This window comes from Hypanus sabinus, chromosome 15 (assembly GCF_030144855.1).
Source record: "Hypanus sabinus isolate sHypSab1 chromosome 15, sHypSab1.hap1, whole genome shotgun sequence".
Classification (NCBI taxonomy): domain Eukaryota; kingdom Metazoa; phylum Chordata; class Chondrichthyes; order Myliobatiformes; family Dasyatidae; genus Hypanus; species Hypanus sabinus.
In genome coordinates, this window is record NC_082720.1 from 21,766,721 (window position 1) to 21,785,518 (window position 18,798).

At 41.9% G+C, this 18,798-nt stretch overlaps 1 long non-coding RNA gene across 1 annotated transcript in view; it reads left to right on the forward strand.

The window, feature by feature from the left end:
* Positions 1 to 12,578: 12,578 nt before the first annotated feature.
* The window catches only part of LOC132405364 (uncharacterized), a 96,780-nt gene continuing 90,560 nt past the window's right edge, over positions 12,579 to 18,798 (forward strand). Inside the window, exon 1 of the long non-coding RNA XR_009515835.1 lies at positions 12,579 to 12,791. This is a non-coding gene — a long non-coding RNA (uncharacterized LOC132405364). The remainder of the gene's footprint in view (positions 12,792 to 18,798) is intronic.

Here is an 18,798-nt window from a genome sequence, read left to right on the forward strand (position 1 = left end):
TTGCCTGTCTCTAATTAACCCGCATCTAAGAAATGAGTCATCCACATTAAGAGCTAGACAGATCTCCAGCCCTGGACGACGTTATTGAACCAAATGGATTTTTTTGATGCCATAAGCACAAGGAAATCTGCAGGTACTGGAAATCCAACGTGACAAGATGAACATGGTTTCAGATTATTATAACTGAAGCTGAGATTCGAGAGACGCATGTTCATAAATAGTGACAACACAAAATACAAAAAAAAGACTAGATTATGGTTCTATTGAAGATTGCTAATATATTAATGCATCAGTATTTTCTGTAGGCTTACAAATTCTCATGCCACCTAGACAAAATAGTTCCATATTGAATTGTCCATTTGGATTCAGAAATGGCTTGCCCATAGTAGACAGAAAGTAATGGCTATTAGCTCTCTTTGAAGATATTTAGGAATGGGTTGTGTCACTGTCTTCTCATTGGTGAGTGGCACATAAATAAGACAAGCAATTTGTAACAGCAGTGTTTGATATGGCTCAGATCTACTTAGATAATGGTATTAGCATTGCCTCCAGGACTTAGCTCCTCAACACTAGTTACAATTGGCATGTGTTACCTGAAAGATAATTTAATATTTAGAGGAGGAGGTTCTGGGGAAAAATAAATGTTTTACTAATCATATAACATTTGGTCATATTTCCAAACACCTTCTTATGAAGATTGATTTCTCTTGGGGCCATAGAGCACAGAGATGGACTCTACTGTATGACCTACTGAAATCTCACCAACCCTCATATACCTACTTACACTAATCCCTGCATTTCCATCAACTATCCCCAGACTCTACCACTCACCTAGACTCAGGCAGGAATTTACAGTGGCCAACTAACCCATACATCTTTGGACTGTTAGAGCACCTGAAGGAAACCCATAGGATTACAGAGAGTATGTATGAACTCCAGGTGGGCAACGCTGGCGGTCAGGACTGAACCTGCGTTTCTGGAGCTGTGAAGCAGCAGCTCTTCAAGCTTCACTCTACTGACTTCAGCACAGCCCAAAGATTTACAGACATTTTAAAATATTTTTTGAAGTATAATCACTGTTAAAATACATGAAAAATGTATGTAACCATGTACAGTAATCAATATTTTGTTTAGGAACCAGGGAGAACTCCTTTGCTATTCTTGAAAGTAGGCCTATGGAATACTTTGCACCCATGATGTAAAACCAGTCTCAGTTTAACCTGAGGAATCAGTTCCTTTTGAGATCTGTGTCATGACTTTGGGCTCAGATCTCTGAAGTGAGATGAACTGATGACTGTGTGACTTGTAATCACTGATCCTGTGCTAACACAATGCAGAAATCCACACATTTTGACTTAATCATAAGAAGGTATTACCGTTTACAAACCAGTGGATAAATCACTTAACTTTACATTCCCGAAGAAATGTTTCAGGATGAGAACTCAGGAATGGACCTTGATCACCTATTTAAAATTCACAGTTTCCATGCCGTGAGAAATTTTCTTATTCTAGTTGTCATAAAAATAGGTCTTAAATTCATCGGTGATCTATCATGCTGTTGATATTGTTACAATTCCCATCTTTCATGTGAATGTTGCAACCTACAGCCGTCCATATGAGTGCTACAAACCGTAATCCCTCATGTTAATGTTACATTCCAAGACCATAAGACCATACGACATAGGAACAGGATTAGTCCGCTTGGCCCATTGACTCTGTTTCACCATTTCAATGGTTCAGTGATTCCATTTAATAGCAGAGAATGTATATAGAATACACCCTGAAATTCTTACTCTTCACAGACATTCACGAAGTAGAAAAACTCCAAGGAATGAATGACGAGCCCCAAAGCCCCCTTCTCTCTCCCACACACACATAGCAGCAAAGCATCAACCCCCCCACCCCCACTTATTCCAGCAGAAAGCATCAGCCACACCCCCCCCCCAACATCCACCATTCAGGCATAGCAAAGCCTCCCAGAGACCATGATCTACAGTCCAACAAAAAAACCACTATCCATCTCAACAGACGCCCCGCCGGCTCTCTCTCTCTCTCACTAACGAGGGAGAGAGAAGTATCCCTTCTGCCACAGTGAGAGGGTCGACCAACAGTTCTCTGTTTCGATGTTACAGTCTGCAGTGTCACTTTAGAGTTCTCCCGACTCGAGAATCAGCAACAAACTCTCTCTCGCCATCGAGAGTGCAATCCAACAGCCTCCAGCAGCCATACCCGCGGTCTCGGTGTTCTGATCTCCTGCGCAGCTTCATTCGGTGGCACCAGCGAGGAATCGATCATCCACAGGGCTGCAGAGCTGCACCCTAAAGGCACGTATCTTCCCGGCCACTCCTGGAGATGTCGAAAATGGTAGGTTCCTCGGCAATCTCTGAGGGAAGGAACCCCCTCCCCCCCCATGAAGAACTGCTGTTTGAGTTCAGCTATAGATCATAGATTCTGACAGGACCCCAGCCACCTCAAAAAGGAAAGAAGAGAAGAATTTGAACTATTTTGCAGATAAACTCAAAAGAAGTCGTCCTCTTGTGCCATCTTTAACTACTCCCTCTCATCATCATAGTTGATCCATTCCTCTCTGAGCCCCAATCTCCTGTCTTCTCCCCGTAATGCTTTATCACCTGACTAGTCAACCTCTGCCTTAAGTTACACAATGACTTGGCTTCCACAGCCACCTGTGGCAGTGAATTCCACAGATTCACCACTCTCTGGCTAAAGAAATTCCTCCTCATCTCCCTTCTAAATGGACGTCCCTATATTCTGAGGCTGTGCCCTCTGGTCCTAGACTTCCCCTAGCATGCTCTCCACATCCAGTCTTTTGAGGTCTTTTAGCATTTGATAGGTTTCAACGAGTTCTGCCTCACTCTTCAGGGTTCCAGATGTTAAAGTGATGATCCATAACACCCATAGTAATGATATTACCCTTAATGCTTTGATTGAATGCAAAAGCCAATAACACTCTATGTTATGTTGCAATGTATGACACTCCATCTTAATATGTAATTCATAATCCTCAATGTTATTGTTATAATCCAAACTACTAAATGTCAATGTTACAATTTATAATCATGGTGTTAATTTTAATTTCTATAATGCTTTTCTTTCATGTTAATGATAAAATCCTGATAAAAATGATAAAGTATAATGCCTCATTTTACTGATAAAATCCATAATGTCTGGTGAAAATGCATATTTATTATGTTGTTGTTCCTTACCGTGCCTTGTGGCGCATCAGGTGGCAACCTTGCCATTTCTTTAGCGATTGTCTGGTTTTTACAAGGCTGAGATGCTCGCTTGACGCTGAACCCTGAATGGATGGAAAGTGTGCAAGGAGCCAGCCAGATTCGAACCCAGTGCAGATGCCACTACACCACCGGCCAGCTATTAATTATGTTACATATCAAATATTATCAAATCACACTTTATTAGTACTAGGATATTGCCCCATTCCGAGTGATCTATTGAAGTCTTCATCCTGGATCTGTCTGTTAAAGTATGCAGTCCACGGATATTCCGATAGAATTCTCTCTAAGGCAGGTCTAAACTTTGAGTATGAAACACCAGTCTTCCCAAGCACCACTAGTTCCCTGTTCTCCTATTAAATTTACAATTCCCATTCAGTTTCAAATCTTTCCCATTAAAGAAGTCCAGGCACATAGCTTACTGTATAAGGGGAGTATTAATTTTTTTCCAGTATTAATGGAGGAGATTGATATTTTAAGATTTGAATAGTCAATGTAAACATAACATTCAATATGGGAATTAACATGTTTTATCTCTACTCTTCTTAGGTAAAATACACACTTGGTTTGAAATGTGTTGATTCTAATCCAGTCGTTTGTGCTAGAATAGGATAGATTGAGCTTTTATTACTTCAGAAGGTCAAGAAAATAAATAACTTCTGCTTCTACTGGTCTGACAGGGAATCTGGATGTTAATATTTCTATTGTTCTATAAATGGATCAGGAAGGGGAAGTAAGTTGTGTTTATATTGGCTTATAGACAGACCTGAAAGGGAGCTATGGCTATGCTTATGTGGGTCTGAAAGTTGAGTTACAAGGATAGAGTTTGTGCTTATATTGGTGTGGAGCCCAGTATGGAGAGTAGGCATTTTGTATTTATTTTGGTTGGGTGCCTGTTCTGGAAAAGTGGGCAGGTTGTGGTGTGTTTGTTTTGGTATTATGTGGCGCCAGTGTGTAATACTTCATGTCAGCAAAATGACAGATATATTACACACCTTGTTTTATGAATACTACATATTAACTGATTCATGACTGAAGCAATGTCTTAATTCAGAGTAGGATTTCATTCCAACACAAAGCACCAGCAGCCATGGATACAGTATAGTTTGAAGATGAACTGAACACTACATTTATTTGCAAGTTTGTACCTTTCAGGGCAGGAATTATCAGCACAGAGAGCCATTAAGGCATAGTCTACTGATAGCAACTCCATCGACAGAGCAGAGAATGGGAATAAGCATTGTCGGGTAAAATTGTTCGACTGTGGCACTGTCCCTACTGTATTAATCCCTCCCCCTCCTGGCTTCTCCTATCATTTCAGATTTCTCCCTTCCCCTCCCACGTTCAAATCTCTTACTATCTTTCCTTTCAGTTAGTCCTGACGAAGGATCTCGGCCCGAAACGTCAACTGTGCCTCTCCCTATAGATGCTGCCTGGCCTGCTGTGTTCCACCAGCATGTTGTGTGTGTTGCTTGAATTTCCAGCATCTGCAGATTTCCTCATGTCTGCTATAGACTCTATAGATCTGCTGAGTATGCCCACAGGAAAACCAATCTTAGAGTTGTATATGGTGATATAAATGTTCTTAGATTATAAAATTTTCTTTGAACTTTGAACTCTAATAGCACTATTTCAAAGAATTATAGGAGGGCATCCTGGCCAATATTTATCCCTCAGTCAACATTGTTAATGCTGATTATTTGGCTGTTTGAGGGTCCTTTTTTGCAACTTGATGAGGAAATGTGGCCATTATTAGAGATGACAGTGTTTGTTGCTCATTCCCTAATTGCTCTTGAATTGTGCAGATCTGCGTCTGTGTGACGCAGGTATTTTTACAGCTCAATTGAGGAGGCCACCCTCGGAGTGGGAGAGCAACACCTTATATTCCATCTAGGTAGCCTCCAACCTCAAGGCATGAATATCGGTTTCCCCGTCACCACCTTCCTTTATTCCCCACACTGACCTTTTACTTCTTGTCTGCTGTTACCTCCCCCTGGTTCCCCTCTTCCTTCCCCTCCTCCTACGGTGCCTCCCCCTCTCCTATCAGATTATTTTCCCTCCAGCTGTTTCCACTTACATGGCTTCACCTGTCACCTTCCATCTAGACTTTTCCCCTACCACCACCCCCCATCTTTTTATTCTGGAACCTCCCCCCTTCCTTTTCAGTCTGAATGAGGATCTCAGCCTGAAACATCAACTATCTATTCTTTCCCATTGATGCAGCGTAAACTGCTGAGTTCCTCCAGTGTTGCTTTGGATAGTGCTAATTTGGGGGTTACTGGGCAGTGTTTTTCTCATGGACCTGCTGCCCTTGTCCTTTCAGCTTTCAGAAGTCATCAGTTTGAGTGAAATTATTGAAGAACCCTTGACAACTTGCTTCAAGGCATCTTATACAAAATGTGTGTTGCAACCATGGTGCACCAATGGGGAAGGGACGATAGAGTGCCTAAGAAACAGGCTGTTTTAACCCAAATGGTGTTGAAGGTTGCTGCAGCCATGATATCTAGTTAAGTGGAAAACATTCAATCAAACTTCAGACTTCTGCCTTTTTGATGCCAAAATGGGGTTGAATAATCAGTCACTGCAGAACATCCAAATTTTGGTTTACTCTTGTAGCCACATTGGTGATATGGCAGCTCCATAGAACTGTAGAAACAGATGCTACAATCTGCCTTGTCTATGCAAACCATCAAGCCTACCTATACTAATCCTATCTTCCTGCATTAATTCCATATTCCTTTTAACCATGTGTAATTCAAGTATCTGTCCAGATTGTTCATAAGTGTTGTTAGCGTTCCTGTTTGTGGTCATTGTCAATCCAAGAATGTTGATGGTGGTTGATATAATAATAGAAATTCCATTTAGCATTAAGGGAGGTGAATGGATTCTTTCTTGTTGGAGAAGGTGCTTGTATCAGTGGTATTGCCCACTTTTCAACCTGATCCCTAAATGTTATCCAGATCTTTCTCTATGTAGGAACAGATTGTCTCATCAGAGGAGCATCGAATGGAATAGAACGCTATACAAACATTAATGAACTAGTGATGGAGGGTAGGTTGTTTTGAAGAAACTGAAGCTTGCTGAGCCAGGGACAGCCCTTAAAACTTCTCTGATGTTCTAGTGTTCAGACAATTAGTACTCAACAACTATAAGTATCTTCCTTCAAGCCAGAGATGATTCTGGCCATAGGGTGTTCTCTCCTGATTGAATATATCTTAGTATTACTATGGCTTTTTCATTCCACATGCATAATTTTATTGATGTCAAGGACAGTCACTCTCAGCTCAACTTTTATTTCAGCTCTTTATTGTAAGTCGTTCAGGGAAAGTGGGCTTTGCAGTATTTAACGTCCTTGAGAGGGTTTGTTGCAAGTTTTTTTTTGCTTGAACGGTTGCAGTCATTGAGGTGTAGGTACACACACAATGCTGTTTGGGAATGAGTTCCAGGATTTTAACCCAGCGATAGTGAAGGAACAGAAATTATTTCCAGGCATTCACCTTTAGACAATGGTCATATTGTGGTCTGGAAGTGAGCAAGTCTCATAGAACATAAACTCTGGTATAATAGGACTTTTATAGAGATAGATAAGGACTCTGGGGGAAGAAACAGGGCCTCAATATACTTGCTTTCTATACATAATTATTTTGTCTGTGTGTGAGCAAAATGAAGTTTAGAAACTATATAAACAATGACAAGGGATACTGTATATAATTTTCTGTGGGTTTCTGTAGAAAACCAGTCTCTTGGGAAAAGTGTTTAAATGCAAGTTTTATCCCAAGTCTTTTGCTTCTTTTTGCAGCTATGTGGATTAAAAAAGTGAAGACACAAACTTCTAATTTACCGTGAGTTTTCTGAGAAAAAAGCACATTTCATATGGGGGATTTGAAATGGATTATTTTGAAGGGGCTCTTCAGAATTAAGGTGATGTTGGATACTAGGAGGAGGGGCAAACGGTCTAGTTCTTCAATAAATGGTTTGTCAGTCAATGGGAGCTGAACCTTGTCATTAAAATTAATCCCTATGGTGGGAATGTTATTGACAATATTGCATTAAATGCAATAAATAAGCATCTATTTAAAGTTTGCAAAAGCTTCTGTTTGCACCAGTCCTGTCTTAAGAGGTGGCCGGTATAATGGTGACCAAGTGGTTAGCATTATATTTGCATTTTCAAAAGACCCTTTGTAGGATGCCTCATAAAACAGTGTGAAAATACATGTTTCATTACATTTCAATTGCATTCAGAGATATCTACAAATTGGTCTAACAGTCTGACACTGTAATCAGTTTAAACAGAGTTGGCTCTTGAAAGGTTCCAGTCCTTATGACTTAATACACCCACGCTCTTTATCAATTGGCATGGCTGTGATCTGACATCAAGGTTATGCCAATATGCATTAGCCATCACTGAAACCAGGAAAAATAGCCAAATATCGTTACTTACAAACTCATGGAAAGAATGTGAATCCAGAAACATTTAACTTTTCGAGGAGTAAATCCTGAAGCAGGAAAATGTACTTAGCCCTGGATGGAATGCCTATAAATTAGTAATTACATTTACATTTCCAAGGTGGTGATCACACTGAGCTTAAGATAGCATTGCTGTTCTAAGACCAACCTGTGGCAAATAATTAGGTGTGGAAGATGGCCCATTGATGTAAATAGCAGTAGTATGCTGTGTTTAACACTGTCAAGGTATCAACCAAGCTTACCACCTGTATGGTAATTAACATTTGTTGTGTTCAGCGGACTTGACTGTTGAACGTTACGATTCCAAACACTTGTTATCATCCGTTTTTAATTTGTACATCAATAACAACCCACCAACTCAACCAAGCTAAACTGCAAAACAGTTGCCCAAACGGAATACATGCTTATGGAGGTTTGTTATAAATTCCGATAACTCCATCTAGATGATGAGAAAACACCTGTCTCTACATTTTCTTTGGGAAATGGTTTTGCAAGAGGAACCTTGGTGTTTCTTTCTGTGAAACTACATTTGGGTTGAATACTCTCTAAGTTGCTTCAGATTCTTTTTTTGAAGCATCATTATTTTTATAGCAACCAAGATTAGCTTGAGTAAGATTGAATGGGGTTAAAGTCCATTATCAAGGATGTGATTTCGGGTACTTGGGGGCACATGATAAAATTAGCCAAAGTCAGCATGGTTTCCTTAAGGGGAAATCTTGCCCGACAATTCTATTGGAATTCTTTGAAGAAGTAGTAGGCAGACAGTGAGACTGCTAAACAAGATAAGAGCCCTTGGTATTACAGGAAAGATACTAGCATAGATAGAAGGTTGGCTGACTGGCGGAAGGCAGAGTGGGAATAAAGGAGCCTTTAAGAGTTGCCTGCTGGTACCTTGTGGTTTTTCACAGGGACTGGTGTTGGGACGGCTTCTTTTCATGTTATATGTCATGATTTGGATGACAGAATTGATGGCTTTGTGGCCAAGTTTGTGAACAATATAGATATAGGTGGAGGGGCAGGTAACGTTGAGGAAGCAGGGCCTTTGCAGAAGGACTTGGAAAGATTACGAGAATGGACAAAGAAGTGGCACATGGAACAGTGTAGGGAAGTGTATTGTCATTCACTTTGCTAGAGAGAGCATAGACTATTTTCTAAACAGGGATCAAATTCAGAAGTCAGAGGTGCAAAGGAAGGTGGGAGTCCTTGGGAAGGATTACCTAAAGGTTAACTTACAGGTTGTGTCAGTGGTAAGGAAGGCAAATGCAATGTTGTATTCATTCTTTCCAAAAGGACTAGAATATAAAAGCAAGGATGTATTGCTGAGGCTTCATAAGGTATTGGTCAGATCTCACTGAAACCTTTGGAGTATTGAAAGGCCTTGATACAGTGGATGTGGAGAGGATGTTTCCTTTCGGAGGGAAGTCTAGGATCACTGGGTACAGTATATTTAAAGCAGAGGTTGAGAGGCTCTTGATTAGTAAGGGCATCAAAGGTTATGGGGAGAAGGCAGGAGAATGGGATTGAGAGAGATACTAAATCAACTTAATTCAGCCCCCATGTCTTATGGTCTTATGTTGGCCACCTGCTGAAACATACAGTCACTTAACAGTTAACATTAGCCTTGTAATATAACCTTAATTATTAGTGGTGATGCGAGCCTACTAACTTATCAGTGCACCAGACATGGGTTACTTGGTTTAACAAAACTTGTGCCCACTTTTAGAACTTCTGCAAATCAGTTCATGTTGTTATTTTGCTTTTTCAATTTCTTGAACACCCCTGACCTTGTCTGCTGGAGACTGCAAGACTGCTATTAAAATGATTTCACTGTTTTAGGCTGGGGTTAATGTATGTTTGACTAAGGAGATATGCTTTCTCTTTGAAAGATTGTTCAGACAAAGAAGGAGACTGTTGTACTATGATATGGTGTTCAGGCCTAGGGTCTTATACTCCGGAAGCAGATTCTATCTTTCCTTCACAGTTGAGTGTTAAAAACATAAACTCCAATGCCTTCCGACAGGATGGGATTAACTGTAGCCTCAGGTTCTATATTTTTAGTGAGAGGCATATGGTATATGGTCTATGCTGTAGACTGTGTGTTTCTGGCAGGTTTAAACATGAGGAGGAAGAAATACCATCTGCTTTCACTGGGACAGCCCAGACCTGATTCACAATGGGACCATCACTGGTAGGGATCTGATCTCGCAGTTAAATTGTCAGATATTCAAAACACATCGCTAAAACAGCATTGACAAGTTCCATGTTCTCACTCTTCACCATTACAGTGATCCTGTCAAAAGCACTGTTAATTACTTTGTTCAGTATATAGCTACGTAGCTATTACACACTTGAAATCTCCCTAACCATCCGCTGCTGTTAGCACACCAAGCTCTTTAATCTGATCACAAAGTAAACTTACTGTGGGTTGAGAATTCAAACGCACCTCATTATTGATATTTGCAAACATTCACCAGGTCATTTCTGTCAGTGTCACCCTAAATATTAGCCAGAGCCGTATTTGCACATTATCAAGTACAGTTTCAGAATCAGAATCAGGTTCAATATCTCCTGTATATGTTGTGAAATTTGTTAACGTAATGGCAGTACAATGAAATACGTGATAAATAAATACAGAGAAACAAACTGAATTATATTCAGTATATATATATATATATGTCTATTAAATAGTTAAGTTAAAATAAATAGTGCAAAAAAAAACAGAAATAAAAAAGTAGTGAGTTCAGGTTCATGGGTTCAACGTCCATTTAAAATTCGGATGGCAGAGAGGAAGGAGCTGTTCCTGAATTGCTGAGTATGTGCCTTCAGGCTCCTGTACCTCCTTCCCGGTGATAACAGTGAGAAGAAGTTGTGTCCTGGGTCCTGGGAGTCCTTAATAATGGACACCACCTCCCTGAGGCACTGCTCCTTGAAGATATCTTGGAGGCTAGTACCCATGATGGAACTAGCTAATTTTGCAAGTTTCTGCAACTTTCTTTGATCTTGTACAGTAGCCCCCTCCCCCCAACTTCCACGGTACATTTGTGGAAGTTTTCGAGTGTCTTACGTTGACAAACCAAATCTCCACAATCTCCTAATGAAATATAGCCGCTGTCTTGCCTTTTTTACAACTGCATCAGTATGTTGCAACCAGGTGAGGTCCTCAGAGATATTGACACCCAGGAACTTCCCCTGTGTTCCCCAGTAAATAGTCATTACTGTCAGCAAATCAGGAATTATCTATTTGGATACTACTTCGAAGTGACAGCGGGGATTGTTAAGCCACAGAATACAACATCGCTAGGTATGGTTTGGTAGGACCACTAATGATTGAGTTCTAAAGGTCATGGCTGCTGTTCTGGATTTTCTTTTTGACGATAGTTGCAAAAAATAAATTAATTAATAAGTAATACAAGCAATAAAATACACATGAACTGCCTTTGTCAATTTACCTAATGCAGATGCATGTCAGATGCAGCTGCTCAACACAGAATTCTCATGAAGTGCTGGGTGCAAACCATTATGTTCTATAGTCCCCGTCATCCAACATGTCTCCTGCACCACTGTAGCCATGAGAGGAAGCTGGTTCAATGAGATATGAAGGAACACTTGTTAGAAGCAGTACCAAAGTGCACCTTAAATTGAAGTTTACTGGGTTTAAATCCAGAAATTCCCCAAGCCCTATTACACTGTGGGTGTATCTTCACCCAATGGCTTATTTCGATTCAGATTTATTTATCATATGTACATCAAAACATACAGTGAGTGTGTCATTTGTGTCAGCAAAGATTTACTGGGGGCAGCCCACAAGTGTGGCCACACATTCCGGTGCCAGCATTCTATATCCACAATGCCTGGTAGAACAACACAGAACACAATGAAACAGAACACAGAAAAAATAGAATATCAACAGCAAAATAATTTTGCTTCCTCTCTCCACCCTCCTCCCACCCACCTCCACACATGGACAGTTCTTCATCTCCAGGTCAGACCTCCATTCTCCAGGCTTCAGCTATTGGGCTTTGACTTCTAGACTTCTGATTGGCCTTTGGGCTTTGGACTTCAATATCGATACCTAGACTAGCCACTGATGAGACGCCAAGCTCCAAGCTCGAACTCCAGACTGGCCCTTGTGCCTCCTACTGGCATGGACATCCAGTCCTGAGAACCATCCACAGATGTCCTTCATTACCCTTCCATGCGGCTGGCCTTCTAGCGTGGAGTGTAAGTTCAGAAGAGCAGCTCACCACCCTTGTTTAAAAGAGGAAGAGGGGGGAGCAATAAATGGTGGCCTTGTCTGCAATGGCCAAGCCCCACAAATGAACAAAAAATTGTTTTCCTGTATTTCCTGTGGTTTGTGGCATGACCGAAGCTTGCACTGGGATTGGGAACATTGTAAGGTTAGAATGCTGTTAGTGGAAATTATTAATCACAATCTATTTAAGTGCAACTGGTTTGAAGTGATAAGGGTCAGAGCTCTGGGCGATGTGGTGAACACTGTAGAACCCCCTTTCATGCAATCCAAAATACAAGGAATCAAAGAAAAAACTAGAGAAAATTGAAAATATAACAAATAAAACCTCATCTACTTGAAAAACTTTTCATTGCAATGTTTGTTGAAAAGGATTCTGAATTTGCGTATGCAACTTGTAAAATGCTTTGTAGATCTCTGAGTTTGTTAATTACAATTGACTGGACAGTTAAACAGCAACAGATTGTTGAAAAGCAAGTTGTATACAGGGCACTGTGTCAAACCTCACCGAATCAGAAAATTCTTACAATAGCATTCCCTTCATTTTATGGTTTATGGCTTTATAACAGCTGTCATAGTTGAATAGGATCAATTCTGCAGCTGTTGCAACTTAATTTGAAACATGCACAGCCCATCTGTCTAACCCTACAATCTGTCTACTTGAAAGCTAGTGAACCCACAACTTGCTGACATAAAACCCAGTGAACCCCTTGAACCTTTCCCACATGTGACCCAATGAAGCCTGCATCCTGTGCAACACACAACCGAATGAATCTATTCACGTTGGAAAAGGAATGCGGAGCTCCGTTTCCTTTCAACATGAGGTAAGTAGGAGTTGATATTTCACGAGTGAAGCCTGATACCAAGCATTCTTTCAGAAAATTTGACTAGTTGCTTCCTGTTGTCAGTCAGGCTTCAGCCTTTATGAACAGACCCAATGAATTACATCATTCCCTGTTAATGCTCCAACTGGAAAGTTTGCAAGGAAACCTGAACTTTGTTGATCTGTTGTTGGGCACTACCCGAACCACTCGGGCTTACTCCTACATGTTAATCTTGGTAGTCGGTAGTGAGTGAGGTAGTTACATAGAAACCCCACACTCTGCTTAAAATTACACCAAACTTTTGCGCCCACTCCACAGTAAAAGTGCTGGCTGCCTTCCCCTCCCCACAATAAGGGAGCCCATATCTTTCCCCAGCCACAGAAAGAGGCAGCATCTCCTCACGTCACCGGGCTCTCTGGCTGAGTGTCTGTGGTCCCCCACCCACCCCCCTCCCCATGGCAGTCACAGAAAGGGAGCTGCTCTCGTCTCACCTGGAGGAGTTGGTGTACCCCCTTCCTGCAGTGAGATGCTCAGCTTCCCCATCACCCTCCACACACATTCATAAAACACACATGCACAACTGCAACACTTAAGAGGCTTTTAGATAGGTACCTGGAGTGAATGGCTTGGAGGATTACGGGTCAAACACAGGCAATGGGGATTAGCAGGGAGGAGACTGAGGTCAGCATTAAACAGTTAGGCAGAAGGTTCTGTCTCTATGCTTTATGATTCTATGATTCTATCCAGTCTCTCACACACGCGGACACACTCCACACACACATGCACCACACACATATACACACGCACACACCCACACACACATGCATCACACATACACACGCACCACACACATGCATCACACATACACACACCCACACACACATACATCACACACACACGCACCACACACATGCATCACACATACACACGCACCACACACATGCATCACACATACACACACCCACACACACATGCATCATACATACACATGCACCACACATACACATGCACCACACACACACACACACACACACACACAGAGTCTCCACTCGCTCAATCAGAGAGCCCTACTCTAATCTCATGACCATCACCCCCCACCAGTTGAAACCATGCAATATATTTGTATATACAAAAATATCCAATGCAAAAAGCAGCTTAAGCCCTTGTTCATAAATGGCTTTATATGCAGTGGGACAACAAAGTGATCATTGGCCTATGAATCAACCCCTTCTCCCACATCCTTCACATTGCAGTAAAATTCCTGGGCAAAAACATCCTGTTCGTATAATATTCACTATAAACAGGGCACAGGTACAAGTGAGTGAATCTCAAAATCTTCCTATAAACCCCACACTCCAATAACAATTATTACAATAAATAGCCTCACATTCCAGCAGCAGAGCTGGTTTAAGCCCAACAGCAAGTACAAGCCCATGGTGCATCTTGGACAAGTGAGAAAATGCACCAGCACAAGATAATACAGTAAGCCTCCACTGATCCACAACTCCTGGGATCTGGCTCTGCCAAACTAGCAGATTTCCTGATGATTGGTTGCTCCTCTTATTAACGGAACGTGCCTTCGTTTCACTTTTTTACTTTACATAGACATGTAAAGATATGGTAAAATATAAAAGGAACAGGATATACAAGCACTCTGAATCCTGGTTCTGACTCAGTCTGCACTGCCCACTTGTGCTCTGGATCCCCGCTCACACTCTGGATTAGTGAGAGAGCCCCCCTCTGAACTGTCAGAATTTCCCAAAAGAATCTGATACCAAACGTACAGAAGTTGCATGGTTCCAATCAAACCCCAATATCTGAAATATGTAAAGCAAAACCATGTATGTCACAACAAATACATTTTAGAATATTAACTACATCTATTGTGATTAAATGGTAACACATCTAGAGTTGGTAATACAATGCCTCTTACAACACACAACAAGAATTTCAGACTTACATAATAAGTGGATTTGAGTGCTTTAATCAGTAAACAGATGTCTCATAGTGACTGTGAAAGCTGGATATTAATTCAATACTAGCTGAGTGTCAAGGGGATGTTGGCAGAGCATATTAAAATCAGGCAATAAATACAAAGAGACAAACAGAATGAAAGAGAAAGAATGTAGGCCTGAAGCTTCGGAAACACTTTGCACTTGAGAAGGCTTGTGTACAGTTGGATTAGGTTATTGTTAGTGTCAGCCCTGTCTATGGCATTCAGCGACACCAAGAGATTTATTAAAAAAAGGAGGCTGCCTGGATAGACCAGTCACAGACAAGAGATTCCATGACCTGCTTGATTTTCCCAGGCTAGTTGACACAATGAAGTTGTACATCTTTCCCAGTATTCTCCTGTGTGAGGAAAACTTCCATTCTGCAGCTTTGGGGGAGGGGTGGAGATCTACAACTCTATTAACTGCAACAATGTTTTCACTTGACATGTGAATGAAAGGGAGGAAAGAAAAAATGATACTCTGTGCAGTGTGATTGATAAAATACGTGATTTGTGCTGGTGTGCAATTTGCAAATTTTGATCATGAAATGACAGGATACATTATTTGACAGGGTTTGTCAGTGGGTGCCAGTGAACCCCTGGTTGTGGGGGAACCTCAGAGCATTCACAATAACTTTGTTGTTCTCAACCTGCCTCAGCCACGCATCTCAACCATCTCCGAGCTGTGATGTCCAGCCTACTGTTGTTCATAAATGTTAATCACTCTATGAGGTTTGACAGAGCAAAGGATTAATAATGTTTTGAAATTTATGTAAATGAAGGTAATGAAATTCACCCTATGGTTTGTAGAATAATGGAGCAAAAAAACAAAATGCTGCAGGAACTCAGCAGGTCAGGCAGCATCTCTGGAGGGTTCCTGAAATTCTCACCTGCTTTACGAAGACCACACTCTTGTACATATCAGGCTGATTGTGAGAAGTTGGCAGTGAATTGATTGGGTCTCCTGCACGCAGATGTCTCTCTTTTTCACGCGAGCTTTGAGCGCACGTGTTTTGGTCTTGGCGGACCTGCTTCATAGCTCCTTCACTGTAAGTTGCTGGCGTGCACCCTTACTAACGTGGCCTGATAAAAACATTTAATCCTGGTACTCCAGTAACTTTCTTGCTCTGCACATATGTAACATTTTGACAAGGATCAAAGCAAGAAGGGCCTCTCTGCCCCAAGCACCCAATCCATTTTGGGCCGCAGCAATGGCAAAACCGAGCTCTGGAACGTAGCTGCAATGGAAGACTCCCTTCCTGGACTAGGTAGGGCTCCTAGCAGTTGTAACACCAGTGGCAAAGCTGGAGGGAGGAATGAACCTCAAGCTGCACCGCATGAACTTGGGAGAACTCAGATGGACATACTTCAATGCACTGCACCTATAGAACGAAACTGAACTGACAGACACATCTGAGGCTTTGGACAAGGTTTACGAGATGCAGGGCAATGTATTTATGGTACACTTCAGGTTCTCACAGTTGTGACAGAGCTCCAGCGAGAACGTAGGTGATTTCATCACCAGACTGAGCCAGCAACGCAGGAATGTAAGTACAAAGATATTCCCCCCAAGCAAATTCAAAGAAGCGATACTCATCCAAGGGTTGATTATTGGAATCCAAGACCAGACAAAGAGAGGCCATGCACAGATTCAGCCACCCCAGTGCCACTGGTTTAGGCATTACTGGAGCAAGAGCCTGCTCTTGAAAACCTCAATACTTGCGGTAACAGATTCCAACCCACTGCCTACCATGTCCACAGAGGCCACGTCCGTCTCTACAAAGACGCTTTCTCTGTGGGGAAAGTCAAGTCCAGTGATCTGATTGCAAGCATCAAAAGACAGCCTGCTGGTTCTGTCAGAAGGTAGGGCATCTCATCAAGGTATGCCTTGCTAAGTATGCACCATGAGAAAATGGCAGAATGCAACCACTATCTCCACGCAAAGAGGCGGCTGGGGTGAAGAAGTGGCCATTATTTTCCAAGCCTATGTCTTGGGCCACTGAAACTAGCCTCCTTACCTGCTCATAATCACAGTTGGCAACTAGACCATGAGACTTGAGCCAGATTCCAAAATTCCGACCACCAAACTTGTTATTCACCAAGGGGATCTGTTTCACTTACTTTTGCATCTGGTTAAGGGAGGCCGACAGCTTAATTTGCTGGGCAGAGATCAGATTAAAAAGATGCCATCAGTGTTGTCCAGCATGAACTATACTGGGGGGGGTACCCTGCATTGAATTCTCCATTACAAAAGCACTGATGGGTTCTCCAAGCTTCCACTTTGTGTTAAAGAGAACTGCCTGCCAACACGTTACAAGGCCCACCCAGTGCTGTTTGCGGTGGCCCCAAAGGTCCAAGAAGAACTTGATCAACTACAGGGAGCAGAACTCCTACAGCCAGCTTGTCTAGGAGATACGATATGCACACCAGGCCATGAAAGTTTGATGCCAGAGACAAAGTTTCCATGTACATCTCGCACGAGGAAAACGGGCTACTGGCTGTTGACTGACATTGTCACAGTCAAGTAGCAGAGCTGGAGCTGACATGTGGACAAATTGTTAGACAACATTTGGTTCATGTACACCAGCGAATTGACGGGGGACCCAGGGACGTTACAGAAGCTTCCCCTGCTGACGAAGCCAGCATCCCAGCAGATGAACCAATGGATGTTTCACTAAGAGATTCACAGCCCACTGCCCTCAGCCTCAGCTAACCAGGAAGGCACAGAGGGGGAGGCTGCCCCACACCCCCACCGCGGAAGTCCATGAGGTTGCGCCGGCTAGTTGTCTGCTACCGAGTGGGACAGGCTTTTCATAATTGTTCTCAGTTTACCTCACTTCCTTCCTTCCTTTGCTCTGCCTACCTATGAGGGAGGGGGAGGGGAGGGATGTACGGTGGCAAGCATGAATGATCATGCAGTGAATCAAATGGGCCTCCTGCGCGTGGCGGGCTCTCTGCTTTTGCGGGGGTTTTCGAGTGCGCGTGTTTTATCTTGGTGAGCCTGGCTCATCGCTCCTGCGCTGTAAGCTGCTCAGCTTGTATCATTACTCATATGACATTTAATCCATTGTTGTTTTTGCTCAGCATTGACATTACGATCATCCCAGTTCCTAGCAAAGGTCACGTGGATTAATGACTAGAGCCTGGTGACACTGCCACCCACCATCAGGAAGTGCCTCGGAGGGCTGGTCTTTGCATGCGTCAGTTCCAGTATCCCAGACCACCTCGACCCACTGCCATTTGACCACCACCAAAACAGGTCAATAATGGATGTCACATGCCTGGCCTTATACCCATTTCTGGAGCTAGTAGAAGGTAAAGGCACCTACATTGGACCATTGTTTATTGACTATATGTAACACCTGTGTAGCATCAGTCTTATCACATATGACTAGTCACTGCACTCTTTGAGAAAATGGAATTACACTAGGTGCTAGTAGGGCATCAGAGGGATGCAGGTACCTGAAGGAGGCAGTAAATAGAAACCACACAATTCTGGAGGTCATGTTTTCTTTATAAGAAGAAAAAAACAATATTTGCAAAATATTTACATGAGCCAGAAGAATTCCAAAATTCCTACGTTCTGTTTAGGTTCCAAATCTTAGATATCAAACCAAAACAAATTCCTTTTTAATTAGAATCAGAGAGATTACTTTATTATTCTAATCTCTCTAACTAAATAGATCTAGTGTTATTCCTTAATTAAAAGTTTACAGACTAAACTTGCCTTTTTACTTATCCCTAGTTAGTTCGTAAACCAAATATAATTCCGATTCTCAGGTATTATAGCTAACTTCAGTTTCAGTTCTAGGCAGTAAATCAACAAGTTGAAATTCAAATTTAAAAATTATATATACACAGTTTAACTCCTTTCTCGATAATTCGCCAACATCACAACTTTTAAATAAAGTGAATCTCATTCAGTCACTTATCAAAGTCTTTGCAAAAATAATCAATTCTTGCAGAAAATCAAATTCAGATTCTTCGAATGAAAATAAACTTACACATCCAACC